An 18,669-nucleotide genomic window follows, 5' to 3' on the forward strand; every position below is an offset into this window, starting at 1 on the left:
CCATGTTCTAATGCAACAGATTCCATTCAAAAGGAATTCGTTTCTTGTAGCACAGGAAGGGAAGTTTGGAATCATCTGTGATTTTTGTTGTGAGGAGAGGAGTGGAAATTGCTATGCCAATGTAAGGTGAAAACCCAATACAGTGGCTCAAGTATGCCCCCATAAAAAAGAGGGGCATAGCTGCTAAATGTAACATTATGAGAGCAGACATACTGCATTAAACGGAGATTAAAGTCGAAATGTGGTAAATGAAGAAACGTTTCAGGTGTCGATCAGTGCATGTATACACCATGTGATTTTTGCTCGTTTCCCTGTGAGACAGCACAGCACTTTTTTATTTAAAATGATGTTAGGGGTTAATATTTCACCCAAATCTGCTCCTCCATTTTTCCTGTTCAAAGGATGCCAGGCTAGTCCCTGTTCGAAACTCTCTGCTAAACAGTTTTTTGAAACACAGGGCGTTTGGGTTATTTTATTAGTAGCTGATGATTTACTTTTCAACAAGCTGTTAGTAAAATATTGCACTTCGTTTAATTCTTGACATGCCAGATATATAGACTGCGCTTTTGGCACCTTAGTTAATGCACGCGGCAAGGGAGTTTCTTAATGCAAAAACTGCTGAAACAGTATACAGGATTAAGGTATTTAACTCTTGTTATGACCATCTTGAAAACAACATCAGTTATCAGATATTGTGGTTCTGCTAAAATGATTTCTGTTCTTGGATGTAAAAGTGTTCCTAATGTACCTGCACATCCTATTCTTTAAATGTTATAAGAAATATAACTTTGTAACTTTTTTTTTTTATGTGTGTTTGTTTTTGGCTTTTTAGGTAAGCCAATCCCATCATCTATTTCAAGAATAACTTAGTTAGCAAAATAGGTTTTGATTCACAAATGTTCAAAGTGAGCCCAGTTCACTGAAGAGCACTGTTATTCAAGCACTGACACTTTACAAAGGACTGCCTCAACCACAGCAGGGTGTCCGGTGAGAAATCCTACAGAACATGTCTGATCCTACGGAAACATGTGGGAACTTAACAAAACCCAGGATGCTTCCCCTTCGCCATTCAAAAGCTTGAAACTGTGAAACTGCAACATAAAGCTTAAGTCTGATTCCTCACAATGTTCAGTTTAGATGTAAGGATTTGGATCCATTTGAACTGTTTTTTGAAATTAAAAAAATACAAACCATGTCAGCTTGAAGCACGTAAAAGTTTACTACAGGGTCAAGATTTTTTTTCTTTCTTTCATGAATGGACGGAGACCTCAAATTATGGGATGTTGTTATTGAGTTACTGAGCTGAGTTTAGTTATTGCCTTGTATCCAAGAGATCGAAATGTTACAAATGTCCAGGCTTTCCTCCTTAGCAATCTCAGTTAGACTACTAAAAACCAGCAGGATAGTGGACATCTAGGGATCTCCTAAAAGAAGCGCAGAACAAAGTTGACTGAGGTCATAGAGACCACCTCAAGGCTGAGTTTATTTACGTATGGGGCCACAAATAACAATTTACTGTACAATCCTATTTGCATGACTGCAAGTGCTGTTTATGTGTTCAACTTTCCTGCATATTTATAACTTAACAGCCAATTTGTTAAAAGTGCAGAGCAGCTGCATTGGGACTTGTCATGTGCTAGGCATATGGAGCCCACCAGAGACAAAACCCATTGTTGTCATAGGATTTTTTTAAAAAAAATTTTTATAACCTTTTTAAATCTTTTCTCTCTCAGTGTCAGTGTTCCATTACATTCACCCTGGGGAAAGCCTGTGGGGTAAAAACCAGAATATAGTTCTAATACAGTAAGGGGCAGTTCCCACTCTCATCTGGCCTGCAGATTCTTTGCAGCAAAGGTGTCATATCAGTCTGAAAGAGTGCATCGTCTGCAAGCTTGTTTATTCAGGTAGAGAAAACACTGGTGTTTATCCTTTCAGCTGTCTGCCTGTGCAAGCTGTATACATTTCAATTGCAGCCAGAAAGAAAAATCCATACATCACAACTTCCAGCTTAAGACCTAACTCTGCCTTTAGCTTAGCTCAAAAAGAGTTGTTTCAAACGGAAAATATGTCAACAATAAATATATAGAAATATAAAAAATATATGGTAAGGACTGAAATGATGAGACTATGCAGAACATACAATCATTTCAAACCAAATTTAACTAAATATACAGTGGACAGCTGTGCAATTCAGCCTCATGCAAAGAAACCACACCAATGAATTAACATGCTGCCAATGGCAATACAACTCTGGTGTTGCTTTTTAGCAAACCTATGAATTGACATGCAAAATATAAACTTAAAGTAAAATCACTGTACTGTGCAGTACTGGAAAAACTCCCTGCATGCTCTTCAGTCAAATACAGCTTGCTCGCTACCTGTATTAAAAGGACATGAAGCTAAACGCAATCCCTTCCAGTTCGTATCGCAGTCTTCCTACTTGAGATCAATTTAGTGCAGAGACATTGGAAGCATGTGTCACAAAAGATATGTGGTGATTGGTTACAGACACTTCCTCCCAGAAGCCATTGCAGCTATTCAACGGTTTGTCTGCTCTTCTCAGTAACCGACCATTGCTTTTCCTCTGACTCAACTGCTTTCAATGTCTCTGCAATTGGTAGGTTACTTCACATGATCTCCTCAATGAGGAAGACTGGAATTATTTCATTACCTCAATATTAAGATTAGATTTGATTGATTGCTTTCACTCGTGGTCGTCAGCTTTTACCTGTTATTGCAGACCGTTCGGTTGTTGGATGTTTTGAGATTTTCACAATCCTATGAAATGATGGGCTCTCAAAATTTCTGAGAGTAAAACAGTACTGTTTTTAAATCTAATCAAACACTATTGATATTCCATATGATTGTAAAGCCATTCCAGTACTGTTATCGTATTTACAGGTGCAAGTGCTTATACTTGGGTATATGCTGCTTTGTGGTAAAATGCAGTCACTCATTTGGTTTCATATATGAGCCCTTACATCAGTATAATGGCTGAAGATGAGAGCAAATACAGGACGCAGGGGCATTACTTTACAAAAGCATGCCAGGTTTGGTTTATAAAAGACCAAATTAAAGCCTTGAAAGTGAATTTCTAATAGATTTTTACTTTGCTCTTTCTCTTTTCTAAAAAAATACAAACCAATGCAGTTGCCATGTGTACACGCACACATCCTCATACTAAGGCCATGTGCCGTTCTGCACAGTTATGCGGTACTGTTAATTCAATATTACTTCAGCAATCATCAGGATTCCTTAAACATTTTTCCACTGTGGCACATCATTAGTTTCTCCCTCAATTATTTATTCTGGGTTGCAGCGAGTCAGGGATTTTTGTTCTTTGCCACAGTGTATGGCAGCAGAAGTGCTATTTTCAATGAGGTCCACCATAATATGATATTATATGGCCAAAGAAATGGTTTCCAGTTGAATTGAATTTGCTCCCCACTCAGCATTGAAGCAAACTTTTTTTTTTTACAAATAACATTACTATGAACTAACAGGAGATCAAGGAAAACCGTGATTTATGATTAATATAGTAATACTTAAAACTACAGTCAGCACTCGGATATGCAACACTCAGATACACGTCAGTTGCATTTTACCGTCCTTGTATTAAGAATACTATCAATCCCCATTATACATATGTAACAAATGAATACTGTATGGTGACATGATATGGTACTTTAATGCAACCTATAATAGTGAGATTTTATTTATTGTAAATCATTAAAAAAATTATTTTGAAAGCAATTTTTTTATTCACAAATGTAAATGGGGAGGCTTGAAGCTTTTGGTCATAGCCTTTACTCATGAGATAACATTTTAAGTAATTTATCTCTAAAAATGGTAAATTCTAAACTAGCATGTAAATCACATGATTTGATAACCCAATGCCTCCTTGTTTAATGAGGTTAAACAGTTTACAGCTTCTGCATGTTATTCATCTCCCTAACATTTATGCAATCTGAATGTAATGTATCAATGCCTACTGTATTTCTTTGTTCTCATGTTCCGTTCCACTATGTCCCTATTCTGTATTGTAATTTCTGTATTGTTAAAAATATAAATTAAAATTAAAAAATGCTAAAAAAAAAAAAAAAGAGGAACTGTGTAGTCTTTTCAAATATGTGATTGGTTGCTGATACTGTTACTTCACTCTTTCTATTGAGGTAGTAAAGGCATTAACATGACAGACTACTGATACAACACCTACATGTACACAAAACACGCCTTCTGCTTTTTTTGTGTTTGTTTGTTTGTTACTTATTTCAAGGTAATAAGCATTTTGTCAAATACATACTATGCAAAAGCAGAATACTGCAACAAAAACCCTTGTTTTATGGGGGCTTCCTCTATTGGCTGAACTAAACCGCTCAGCCAATCGAATGCTCTTAAAAGGGCCCCTTGCTGAAGACTTGGTTTATGCTGATTGGTGCAGACCAATGTCGGTTTGGGCCAATCAAAATGTTATGCTAGCTGAATGAGTGGCCCTGAATATCAGGTGTCTTCCGACAGTCGGAAACGTGCTGCCTCTGTTTGTTTTAACCCGACTCTTATCTTGAACGTTGTTTCCATTACAAAATTAAACAGTTTTCTACTGTTTTCCAACAGGTGGGATGGGTGCAATTTACATAAAGGTGGCGGAATAACTATTAAGTATTTAAATGAGAAACCTATATGTTAATGACGCCAGTGAGAGTTTTTACTTCATTTCAGAATTTGATTAATGGACAGGTGGGACTGAAAGGTAGTAATGGCGGAGAAAAACAAAACAGACATGTGTTTCAGGAGATATGGAGAAACAAGAGAAGATACATTTAATAGACTATAATAATAATGCAGGTGCATCAGGACAGAGGAAAAAAAGGAAACTTATAGAGCTCATTTTAATGTAGTCTAATTTTGAACATATGTTCTGTATTAATACAATTATAGTTTCATGTACCTGGTTTTGGCAGATATTTTATGCCAAAATGAAAAATAAATGAATAAATGAAACAATTTCATAAATATAGAAATACATAAATAAATATATAGATATGCATTTATTTGTTTGCTTATTTATTTATTTTTCATTTTGTCATAAAATATCCTCCACACCCAGCTGCTCATATGAAAATTACTAACACGTGAGTGTATAATAGAATATCATACAAATAACCGTGGCAAAGAATTACCCTTCTTTAACGTCATCACATAAATACAATGTTTTGCATTTGATATCTTCGTAGCACTTGCTCTTCTGTTAGGTCCAAACAGATGGAGCCTGTTTGAAATAGGTTCCCATCTCCATTAGAATTCTTTGAAACAGGCGGAACCATTTTAGAGGGAAAATACTCATTCTGAGCACATCAAACCTTTAGATTTTTGCATGGGGGGTATGTTATTTAGGTACCCACTTAATTTCCTCATACTGTCGGGATTGGGGTTATCCTTCCTGTCCATTTTTGATTTCTGCTCGGAACATGAATATTGTTCTAATATTGTTTGAAAATCCTGGCATGTTTTATACAACTTTGTTCGTTTGGAATACTCAAAATGCATGTTTTATAAATCCACAAACAGCTGAAGAGAGGATTAAAAACTCAGTGAAAACAGAAAGTGGAATAAGTGCTGTATGAATAAGTAAACAGCCACAGATTTGCAAAAAATACCCCCAAATATTTAGTAGGATCAAAATAGGAAGTATTAATCCCAAAAACATCTGACTGTGGAATTTTTTTTTTCTCAACCCACGTGACCTCTGAAGCCTTTTCAGAAAAATTAATTTCCTTAAATGTAAACGCCTGTTACATTTTCTTTAATTTTATGACCGTAAGGGAACTGTTTTAAATAAAGTACAAAGGCCAAGGCAGATTATTTGAAAGAAATACAACACTTTGAATGTTATGAAGCTAGAAAGAAACTACTCACAACACTAAAGGAATTGCTCTTACAATGAATCCCATGTTCCCACAGGAATCTGAAAGCCATTTAATCAGTCCTGTTCAGTGCCATCATCAGCAATATCAAACTGATTTCAATTAGGACTCTTATCAGCCCATTAGGACTGTGGCATGGATAAACTCAATCAGTCATACTGATGGAGGAACTTAGATAATGAGTGTCTAAGGCAAAGGAGACGCATTTTAAAATGTAAAAAAATTAAAGGAGGGTTGAGAATTTTGGATTTAAGTGAATTAATTTATAAATGGTAATTATACCCCCACAAAACTATAACGTGTGTAGTGATAGGGAAACCTTGGCCACCCCAGTGTTTAGTGCACAGCGAAGTGTAGGTTGGAGACCTGAGCTGACCAGCATAAAGGCAGTGGGGGCACAACGTAAGCAGCACTTTTGCTCTGTAGTTTTATTACTGTGTTTTATTTTCCCTTTTTCTTTTGCCTTTTGTTTTCATTATTCTTTTTGAGCATCTGTGAGTGCACCAGCACTGAACTGTCTACCTGTGTTGGTATTCCCGTGGACCTGTCTACCATCGGTGGTATTCAGGCCATGGACAACAGTGCCCTCTGCGGGCTGAAATAAATCCTTGCAAAAAGAATAGAAAGAGAAACAAATAAAACTGGGCACCTGTGCGGTGTTTGCAAATACACTTCTGTCTCCCGTGTCAGTGAATACCCACACCCTTCCACAGTGACCAAGAGTGAGTTTTTGGAACATTGATCCATATAGATGCTACAGTCTGTGCAATGTATTTAAACACAAAATAATTTAGAATCAGTAATATATTGTAATAAATGTGGTATAATAATTGTGTAAAACCTTATCAGGTAATGTATTTAGTTGTTATTGATGACTATATTTATTTGCACAAAGGACATTTTGCTGTTTTAAGTTTACTGTTTCAATTTAAAATGAAAAGTTAAACTGTAAGAAGGAAACCTCAGTCTGATTACATTAGTAAATAACACAAGCTATGGTGAGTAAAAACGTAAACCATGTTCCTGTGTTTTGGATACAGCAACGTAGTGTAAACTCCTCTATCTTTGCCCACCCCGTTTGCCATTTTCCCCCAACATTACTGTGATCTCACGTTGTATACAAATGTGTCAGCCGGGGTCTTTAAAGTACGCGTCATGTATGTCCACTTCTCATTGGTCAGTTTCCTGAGTTAAGGCGTGTGTAGCTCCAGGATCGGATCAACATTACGGATCAGTGGAGCCTGATCCAGATCCTTGTAGTAAAACACCATCTCATGATCTGGCTCCAGTGATCCCGGATCCAATCACATTTTTCTTCCCACTGACTTCTATACTGACTAGTGATTATACCAATAAATGATTACGAAATAAAAGTTTTAGTACTCTTGCAATGTGAGGGAGACATTTCCCCATCACTGGAAAAGTGAGGGGGGGCATGTCCCCCACAACCCCTGTGTAAATTACGTCTATGGCTAGTTTGTTATTCGACTGAAATGAGATTGAGTTTTACAGACTGGTTCAGATGGAAACGTGGTATAAGTTGTTTCTCGTAGGAAGCATACCGTTACATTTTAATTCATTTTAGATATTTTATAAGATGTTCTATAACTACTTTTCTAACACAATTACTTTTCTGCTTAGCTTCCTGAGAACTGACAATGATTCGAAGTAATAGTATTAGCAGGAGCATACTTTCTTTCAAGAGACAGGAATCCTGTGTCTCTAACAAATTTTTGATGAAAACAGAAGGCTGAACTGGAAGAATGTAAGAAACAGACAAAAAAAAAATTGTATAAAATTGAACAGGGTTGGGGGACTGTGATAGAAAAAGAAATCGATGTTGCAAATCTCCCTCCCAACCAGAAAGGACGGCGTGTAAGGACAGCGGTACGCTGCCTCCTAGATGGACCGCCTTGATGGTAGGTGGAAATCGGAAGGTAACCATAGTAGGAGGGGCACAGAGTTGCAACTACCCAGAATGACTCCATTGCAAGGAGCTGCGGGACGGCCCTCTATTGGAGAAACCATGGTGACAGGTTGTTTGCAGCTACGTCGGTACGCTGCTTTGCGCTGAGAATGTAAACTACCGGCCGGAGGACTGCATTTGTTGTGATACGTGTTTGTTTTGTTACGTGTTTGTTTGTTGTCTGCAGAGGAGAAATACGGAGCCAGCGGCTGCAGCCACTACCCTCACCACACGACACCAGCACCACCCGGCTGATTAAAAGCACACTTTCGTGCACAGGATTATTGTGGAGTGTTGTGTTTATTATTTGGGACTGCCAACCAGCAGTGTTCCCACCCGATACCATTGCTAGTAGAGGGGTGGTTCTTTTTGTTCTTTTATTAAAAACACAGACATTTGTGGGAAAAAGAACTGTTTGGACATTATTTTATTCACCACACCACTCGCACAGTTCACAGGGACACTGCAGCTTTAAGGTTTTCAGATATTGCAACTATCAAATCTAAACAGTTGTTCAAAACCATCCTAGGAAATAAGGTGCGAATAAAGCGTGTTCTGCAAATTTTATATCCATGGATATCAATGAGTCGCCCACAAGGAATACTATGAAATCACAGACCTAAAACAAACACACTCACACAAAGCACTGTCATAATAACCATTATATTGTCATTAGAGTCTACTAGATTCAGTTAAACATCTGTGATTTTCCCTCTGCAATACATTTCACATCTGTCTCGTATTTAAGGCTGCTGCCTTAGGATTTACTACTTTTCATGCCCTTTAGATTCTTATGTTGCAACCTCAGAGAAACAATTTCTTCTGTGTTTTTACATCCAAGTGTGGGAACATCTTGAGCAATCACTTGCACATGAAATATTCAGTAAACTAGGGTGTGTGTGTGGAACAGCGCTCAAATGCCATGTGGAAAACAAAGCAAATTGTGGATTTAGCCCCCAATATAATTACGTTCTTCTCTCATATATCTCAATATCAAAAATGCATAGCATCCCAATGAGTGTATTAACTTGTCGCTACAGTATAAACTAGCTTAAACTGTGCCATTTGATCGCTACATTAGGCGATTTGAAAAATACGATACTACTTTACAGGACTTAAGTTTTGTTTAGTATGGAAACAAATGGCTGTCAAACAGTAAAATTCAGTTTCATAAACAGTATAACCCCCTTTTCAAGCTGTTTAGTAATGTGACTTTTGAAAAGAGGCAGTATAGTTATAGTGGATTTTATAAATGTATCCAAATACCTTAGTTAAAACCAATGCAGTCCTGGTGTTTACTAATGTAACAAGACATTGACTGATAAAACCTACATTAAATATAGCAAGCAACCAGAACACCTGGAACCTGCTGTTCCCTCAGCAGCCTCCAGGGGTCCTTGCATTTTCAGGTGTATGTCACAGAGCTTTTAGCAAAGAATTACTGTATATATTCTTGCACTAAAGAGAGAAAATGAGGATTGATATTTATTTTTATTTTTTAAATTCTGCAAATTCAGTGTTCATTCTGTTGAATACATGATTGTTTGCTTTCACATTATATTAGGATAACTATTTTCTTCTATTTTCTGCCCTGGAAACAAGAGGGTTGATCTGAGGTATGATATGGTGACAGCAGGCTGTTACTGCCTCTTTGTGTATATTACAAACTGACAGAGATTAAACCCGGAGAAGGTTTATTACAGTTGGAGGTTGTGGGGATCTTTCGCCTGCTCCTGTCCTACCTCTTGCATGTGGGTGTGTCTACTGGCGAATCATATCCATGGAATCCAGTGATGGAAGACCAAATAAAACAGGACAAAATTGGCCAAAAATTTAGCCAAATGTGTTACTGATTAAGATGTTGTCTGTAAAGATTGTTTAAGCCTTTAGTTGTAGAGCCCACACCAAAAATGTTGGCACGATCGTGACATTTCTGCAGTGTCAGGGTATTATAATTTCTTAGTATTCTGCTGTCAGTACATAACGTTAAGCCACTAGATCAGTAACATTATCCTCAATCACAATGGAAAGAATTCAGCTCTTGTTCTGCTATGCTGAGCAGGAGGGATACTAAATTACAGCATGCAAGTGTTCAACAAAATGCTAGTATTTCCAGGAATTCAGGAAATGGTATGAAATACTGTCATTTCTCTTCCAGAACAAGATATTATCATACCACACAGAGGTTCTTTTCATTCCGATATTAAAGATATACCTGTGCCAGACTTTTTGCTTTGAGAAAAAAAAACACTGCCTGGCCCTATATGAATGGGAACACAAGACTTAATTCTAACATAATGAAGAAAATACCGTAATGCACAAAAGTGTCACTGGTCGGTCAGTTACAGTCCTTACTCGTTATACAGCCATATTATAATGTCAATGAAGTGATGTGCCCCATTATAAACCAGTTGCCTTTCTCCTGTCCACCATATGCAGATGCACCCAGCCAAGCAATTATACACAACTGCAGTCTGCCTCACTTTAACACCAGAAATACTCAGATCTATATGTACATTGTTGAAATTACAGATTATGTGGGATTGTAAAGCTTGATAATTTGAAGTTTCTAGTAATTTTGTGGCACTTTTATTTATATTATGATATTTATTTACAGTGAGGCTAGGGGGATAACACAGTGGTGCTGAGTTTGATGACATTATGAATGTGATGGTTCAGTTTAGAGTAGGGGACTGGGACCCTCGTGGGGGGTAGAGTCAGCGACAAGCTACAGCAGAGTGTCCTTATTGGGTTTTTGCTGGCTCCACATTAGTGTGGTATGGATAGGAGGAACATTGTGATCCTAAAGTCTTCAGATGGACATGAACTCATCAATATCATATACTAGAGAAGACTGTAAAAGTTTACACTGCATTAGCAAGTAAATAACATCGAATTGTGGTGTGCAATGAATAGATGGATTTTTATGATTCAATAATTCAAGAAGAAATTGTTCACATGGTTAAAACCTGGCGAATTCACAGTGAATACTCAATCGTTTATTCTGTTTTAAATGATTTGCTATGTTTATTTTTTATTATTTTAAGCTTAGTTTTTAATTTAAGCACACAGAAAGAATACTTAACGAAAAACTGACAAAAATTGAAAGATGTGACATTTTGAAATCTAACATGAAATACTGTGCTACTATTATTGCTTCCAGTAGACGTTTGCAATATCATTTTGTAGTTCTTTGATTACATGATGTTAAATAAAATATTTAAATCCTGTTCGTATTTTATTTATTTACTTATTTTTTAATTATGTCTCAGTCATAAAATTCTAGGGGATGCGAAACGTTTGGCCACAGCTGTACAGTCCCTGCTTTATTCACTGTCATGTTTAAGTCATTACTGCATCTAAAGGCTAGATTCCTTCTACATTCTTCCAATTCTTTTTTTCAGTAAGGTGGCAGTCAATGTCCTTGTTTATATGTTATTAAATATGTATTGTTACACCCAATAAATTCATATGAATCACCGGTTCATATAAATAAGAAAATAGCACTAGATTATGTGTGTGAAAGAACAGTAACAATTTCTGGAAAGTTCATTAATATTAAGGCAACCAATAAAATCAAAGTCAACTGGACAAATAAAGGCAAAAAAATAATAATGTCATATCATAACTTTTCATCTCACATATGTTAATCGACCAAAAATAAAAAAGCTAACATGCTGTTTGGATTCTGCAGCATTGTGTTGGTTCTGTGTAGTGTTACTGCCTATGCCTCCTGATCTAATTGGAGGGGGGTTTATGCAATAAAAGCCATTCTGACTACAAAGTGAGGCATTCATGATACTTCAGGGGCCACTGATTGTTTGGGTGAAAACAAAACACTAAACCTGTCAATAACTAATTATTAATTAGTGTTGTGGCCTATTATAATAAAAAAAAAAAAAAAAAAAAAAACATTTGCATACAACCTACAATAGACTCTATTTTTCTTAATAAGATAACCCATGATTAATGACTAATCACCCTGCTTTCAGAGCCTCTCTTAATTTAACTTAAGTAAATAAGGTCATTACAGTCCCACATTTCACCAGTATTGCATCAGTATTTTACTGAAACAAGGCCTGTCTTCTACCTTTAAATGTTAGCCAAGACACTGCGTTTTTCAATTAATTCAACAGGGGGAGGATGTACATGTTGCCAGTGTATTCACTTATTTAGGCATTTCACTTACTTTTACAGACTCAAATGCCAGTAGAACACATACTGTTAGGAATGATATTATGGCTAAATTTAGATCTACCACATTTAGATAAACATTTTAGACCCCAGTGGCTTTTAGTCATATTGCTGTTATAAAGTACATGCTTTTACAGTGAACATTGAAAAGTTTTTTATTGTTTTTTGATGTTACAGGGCATCTCTGTTCCATTTCACAAAGTGTATAATAATGCAAATAGATATCTGTATGCGTGTGTTCTATATGTTTGTATAATCACTTTATCATTGTATTTTTACAGATGCCATTATTCACATTCACTGTGCTCCGGTACTCCGGTGGCATTTTGAGGTGACAGTAAGTAATAGTTTTCTACAGTGCCAGACATCTTTATGATAAGCTAAATACCAAACACAGTAAATACCAAACACAGCTCTCTGTAGTCTACATTAAAGTATGTGTTATGACTGTAAGTTTCTTATTATCCATCACATTTCGCCACAGGCTGTTATTTTTATTTTCTTCCTGGTCTCAGATTTTGTATTCCTGCCAGGAAACCACTTAAGAAATTGTTTAACTTGGCCTCAGGTACAGCCACGGATCTTGTTAGAAAGTGTAAATTAAACAATTCACTATTTCTTTACCTGGTGCACTCTTGTGAGTTATTGACTCAGGAGGAACTATATCAGTAAGGAAAAAACATGCATCTTTTTATAATTGCTGTGAAATGATCAATATTTTAATATGGATTCATCACTTTAAATTTTGTTTTAAAATTGTATTTTTTTTTTTTTTTAAGTTATCAGTGTATCCTAGAACCTTACAAGAGCATCTTTTTAAGGCATTAATTTCGGGGGTTCTGTACGGTAAATCTGTTCCTGGCATACTGTGGCAGGTTTATGAGCCCTGTGCATGGAAAATGTGTGTTTATGGCACAGAGAGGGTTAAATTTTCCCTGCCAAACTAAATAATTAACAATTTAGTTTGGCAGGGAGATTGTAACCCTCTCTCCCTGCCACAAACACACATTTTCCGTGCACAGGGCTCATAAACATGCCACAATACATTTAATATCATACTGATATACAGACTTGGAGACAGAAGCACTCCTTGCTCAAATAACATCCTCAGATTTGTATTCACTCTGAAGGCTGTTATCTCCACGTACACTCGCTGCACTTCATAGTAATCGATTCAATAAGATTCTTACTAAAATGAGTTGTTAATATATAGTAACTTGACACTCAGCTTCGAGTTGGTACAATGGGGTTAAATGTGGTTTTATGTTTGAAGTTATTTTAAGGGCCACAGTACTTGGCAACATGTTAGTTTAGGTATCCCTTATAAATAATTCTAAACAATCTATAAGCATGTTATTAATTATTAGCAAAAAATAATTTTACAAAAAAATAAGACTCTTATAGACTTTTACCAGTTATACCAGATATAGTCTGTCTGTCTTTTCAGGTCTGTTTGTCTTTCTATGCCTGCCTGCCTGTCTGTCTGTCTGTCTGTCTGTCTGTCTGTCTGTTTGTTTCACCAATTGTACGGTGCTGCTTTGTTTTTGCAATACAGTTATTATATACTTTTGCTATTGTGTTTTTTTTTGTTTTTTTTTGCTATTGTTTATAATCACTTACCCAGTACTTTGTATTCACTTATAAATAGGTTACTACACTATAGAATAACTAACCATTAAATAAAAATGAAAGCTTTGTTTAAATGTTCAAATAGAGTAAGTAATAAAGGTACAACTCTATTCTCATTCGCATTTTAAGAGTTCAGTAAGCTCTTTAAACGACCTGAGGGATGTAGCTAGGCAACACATCTGTTAGAAGCAAAGTTGCTCTGGATTTTCCAAGACTACTTCATTGAACATGTGCAATATGGAAGAAATGTAAGACAATTCTAACTGCACATCCTGGGTGCGCCGTGAGGCACGAGGCTGCAGGCCCAATGGTTGTGTCAGCAGAGAGCAGGAGAGATTTTAATTTTGTTTTAAATATGTTTCTGAAATCGGAGGATAGTGGTGAGATGTATCTGTTGTATCGAGTTTAAATATTGCATACTCATTAGCAGTTTTATAAGGCGCTATTTAGTTTTAATAAGTAGATATCGCTGCTGCATATACAGTGCCTACAGAAAGTCTACACCCCCTTGAACTTTTTTCACATTTTGTTGTGTCAGTACCTCAGAGTTTCATGCATTTAAATGAGGATTTTTTTTCCACTTATCTACACACCATACTCCACACTGTTAAGGGGAAAAAAGTTTTTACTGAGAAAAAAATTTGTATATTAAAAACACAAAACTGAAAGATCATAATTGGATAAGTCTCCATGCTTGGTGGAAGCATCTTTGGCAGCAATTACAGCTGTGAATCTGCTGGAATAGGGCCAACTTTGCACACCCAGATTTGGTAATATTTGACCATTCTTCTTTACAAAACTGTTCAAGCTCTGTCAAGTTCCTTGGGGAGCGTCGATGGACAGCAATCTTCAAGTCATGCCACAAATTTTCGATTGGATTTAGGTCAGGGCTCTGACTGGGCCACTCAAGGGCATTTACCTTTTTGTTCCTTAGCCACTCCAGTGTATTGGCTGTGTGCTTCGGGTGGTTGTTATGCTCAAAGGTGAACTTCCGTCCCAGTTTCAGCTTTTTTGCAGAGGGCAGCAGGTTTTGCCTCAAGGACTTCTCTGTACTTTGCTCCATTCATTTTCCCTTCTATCCTGACAAGTGCCCCAGTCCCTGCCGAGAGAAATATCCCCATAACATGAAGCTGCCAGCACCATGCTTCACAGTAGGGATGGTGTTCTTTGGGTGATGCGCTTTGTTGGGTTTGCACCAAACATAACGCTTTCCATTTAGGCCAAAAGGTTAAATTTTAGTTTTGTCAGACCACAAAACTTTTTGCCACATGGCTACAGAATCTCCTCAGTGTTTTTTTTGCGTACTTCAAACTTTATTGAGTAATGGCTTCCTTCTTGCCACCCTACCATACAGGCCAGATTTGTGGAGTGATTGGGACATTGTTGTCACATGCACACTTTGACCAGTCTTAGCCATAAAAGCATGTAGCTCTTGCAAAGTTGCCATTGGCCTCTTGGTAGCCTCTCTGATCAGTCTCCTTCTTGCTCGGTCATCCAGTTTAGAGGGATTGCCTGATCTAGGCAGGGTCTTGATGGTGCCATACACCTTCCACTTCTTAATAATCTTCTTGACCGTGCTCCAAGGGATATTCAAGGCCTTTGCTATTTTTTTATACCCATCCCCTGATCTGTGCCTTTCAACAAGTCCCAGAGTTCTTTTGAAATCGCCTTGTTGCTCATGGTTGAGTCTTTGTTTTGAAATGCACTACCCAGCAGAAGGAACCTACAGGAACTGCTGAATTTATCCTGAAATCATGTGAATCACTACAATTTAGTACAGGTGGAGGCCACTTGGTGTGTGATTTTGATGGCGATTGGTTACATCTGAGCTAATTTAGGATTGCTATTACAAGGGGGGTGGACACTTATCCAACCAAGCTATTTCAGTTTTTATTTTTAATTAATTTTCTATACATTTCTAGAATATTTTTTTCACTTGGAAGTTGTGGGGTAGGATGTGTAAATAAATGAAAAAATATATATTTTAATGTATTTTAATTCCAGGCTATAAGGCAACAAAAGGTGAACATTTTGAAAGGTGGTGTAGACTTTCTATAGGCACTGTATATTATTACATGCTGAGTGAGACTTGCGTGGTGATTTCTCAGATGGCTTTTGAATAGTGCTACTGCTACTGCTTGCCTCAGAGTTTTCTCTGTTCTGTTCTCTGACTAAATAAATATCACAGTATATTTGCCAATTTTTCTGTAATTCTTAGTGACAGAGATGGGAAAAAAAAAGATTGCTGATTGATTTAAATGCTGTTTCCGTTGTATGCTGACATTTTTACCTACAAAAACACTGTTTGGATAATTGTTATTATTAAGGCGTAGTAATATTAATAGATCAGGTAAGTAAGTTGGTCTATGATGTCATAGCCGTGTGGTAAGACAATTATTACCTCACGGTCATGTGATCTTGTTCAGCCAATCACAGCACTTAATTTATCCAAGCCATTTTATAATCTATTTTGATAAGCTGGATGACAAGACCCCAGTAGAATCTTCAACTTTTCGTGAAACTGCCTTGAAATGATATTGCTCAGTTCTGTCAGTTTTTTGGGTGCATGTGTTTCTCTGGTACTGCTAAGTACACCGTGGTGTTCCCAGAGGCTCTGTACAGTGCAACACAGGTGAACATAGGTACACAGAGAAAAAAGAGCTAATATCGTCATGTTTAATACCTGTAATAGTGTTCTTATGGGAAATGTTCACAGGGACATTTATCTGCAAAATAAGGATTTTCAGAATAAGAACTTGCAAAGACCTTGGGTCTGTGCTACTGTGAGAATTCAGCTCAGCACAGCTGAAGTTCGCTGATACTCTTTTTGAACTGCCTGAACTACATGAACCAAGCTGTTCAGTAGACTGGCATTGGAATGAGGAATGAGTTCATCACATAATTTCAAACCCAGGTCTGCAGTTATAGTTAGAGCTGATATGCATTCAAAGTCTATGTTAAATTATTGTATTTAAAGCACATTTTTTTCAGAACAGGGGGCTAATGAGTTATTTATAAATAAAAAAAAAAAATACATTGGCAATTACTATCGGAGGAATTGTGTACAGGAAAACATATGATGAGAAGGTATACTGTATACAGTGTCTTCGTTTAGCAGAGTGGCTACTAAACTTTTCAAAGTAAAGGGACCACCTTACCGGTTACAGGATTTTTTTGGTTTGTTTTTTTCTGTTAGAAGGAGCCAGTTACCATGAGGTGACTTTTTGCCCACATATGCCCGAAAAGTGTTTATGTCACTGCTGAATTTTCTCTGTTGAAATTTCTGGACTTTAGGGGATACATTGCAAAACACGATTTAAAAAGTGCATGCCAATCTGGACTAATGCAGCATTCAATACCAAAATCTTTTTTAAAATGACCTTCACAATAATCACAGTGGAAAATATAAATCTTAAGAACATGCATACCATGGAGCTGAAAATACTAGAAGCAAAAAACATCATCTCAACCAGTGAGATTTACTATTTACACAACAAGGCAGATTGTAGGCATATTTTAAATTTTAATAGACTACTGTGTAAATGATAAGACACACAGCGTACATAGCAGAAAGTTAGGCTTTACTTTGAGCTTCACTGATTAGGTCAAATCTCAGCTTGTGGCCTCATCTACATCTAAATATTTTAAAGGTGTGAACAATTATCTTACAGTAAAGAATAATATGGATTAAACAGCGTATAGTAGAGACATGCTGGCATTATTATATTCTGAACAGTGATCAATTACTGTCAGGTGGATATTGTACATGAGTTCTGTGTTGATCACACCGTATTTATTGTCCTGTATATAAGGTTGCAGGAGCAGAAAATGAGAGCAAGTTTAGGCTTGAAAGCAGATCACATGATCTACTGGGGCCTTGGAACCACCTTACTGGTGAACAGCAGAGTTTCTTGTCATACCTAACCCCCACCCCCACCCAGTTAACTGGGTGAGCTGTACTACATTACCTCGAGTTCTTCTGAAACTATCCCAACAAGATGTACTACAGAGGAAAAAGAACAGCAGGCGTGTGAAGACTATCACACTGAGAGGACAGGTTGCTGTTTCAGCTGCCATCCACTGATTCCCCCCTACCTGGGGTTCACTTTCAACAGTAGCTCAACAGCAGAGATTTCGTCAGAGATGTTTGCCCCAAACTGTATCATTACAAGGGAAAACAGCCTCTGTGGCTAACTGAAATGCACTTGAGTAAAAAATAAAAAATTCAAGAATCTTCCTTTTTATAAATTATTTAAATATATTGTGTATTGACCCACATTTTAATGAAGTAAACAGTTGTGTACAGCGCACAGTAGATATTTAGAGTTGCATTTCTTTGGACATTGGAGTAAAGACAATTAGCTCCCCCCCGTGTTAAAAGAGAGTAATTCAGCAATTTCTGTAGTTGAATCGGAAGTATGGTTAAATTAACACAAAAGGGGAATTATTAGGATAAGAGATATGTAAATAAATATAAAGCATACTGATTACATCACTTTAGAGTACAGTAAATGTGAGCGAGCCCTAGACAGACTCCTCCAGTATTATGTATTATTTCTGGATCAGGGTAATTAACATTTCTGGAAATGAAAGCCAGGTGATATCAAAATAATATAAACTGTCCACAGTTAATGTGTTCTCAAGCCTCTCCACTGAGAAATATAATTTTAAAATAATTGTAATGTATGCATCTCATATGGCCCAATTAATAGCCATGAACCATAGTGTAGGCTGACTAACACTGAAAAATAATAAACATGGGCCACTAAATATCTGTGCAACAACCATGTGCTCAACTTGCACCAATGCACTGGAATTCCACCACAGCTGTCACTTCATCAGTGCTCTGATAATAATTATATGTACTGCTATTCACTCCTTGCTTTACCCTGCATGTACCTCAACAACAATAAATACCTGAAGCAAACTGTAAATGCATTCCAGTAAGACTTATTA

This window comes from Polyodon spathula, chromosome 5 (assembly GCF_017654505.1).
Source record: "Polyodon spathula isolate WHYD16114869_AA chromosome 5, ASM1765450v1, whole genome shotgun sequence".
Classification (NCBI taxonomy): domain Eukaryota; kingdom Metazoa; phylum Chordata; class Actinopteri; order Acipenseriformes; family Polyodontidae; genus Polyodon; species Polyodon spathula.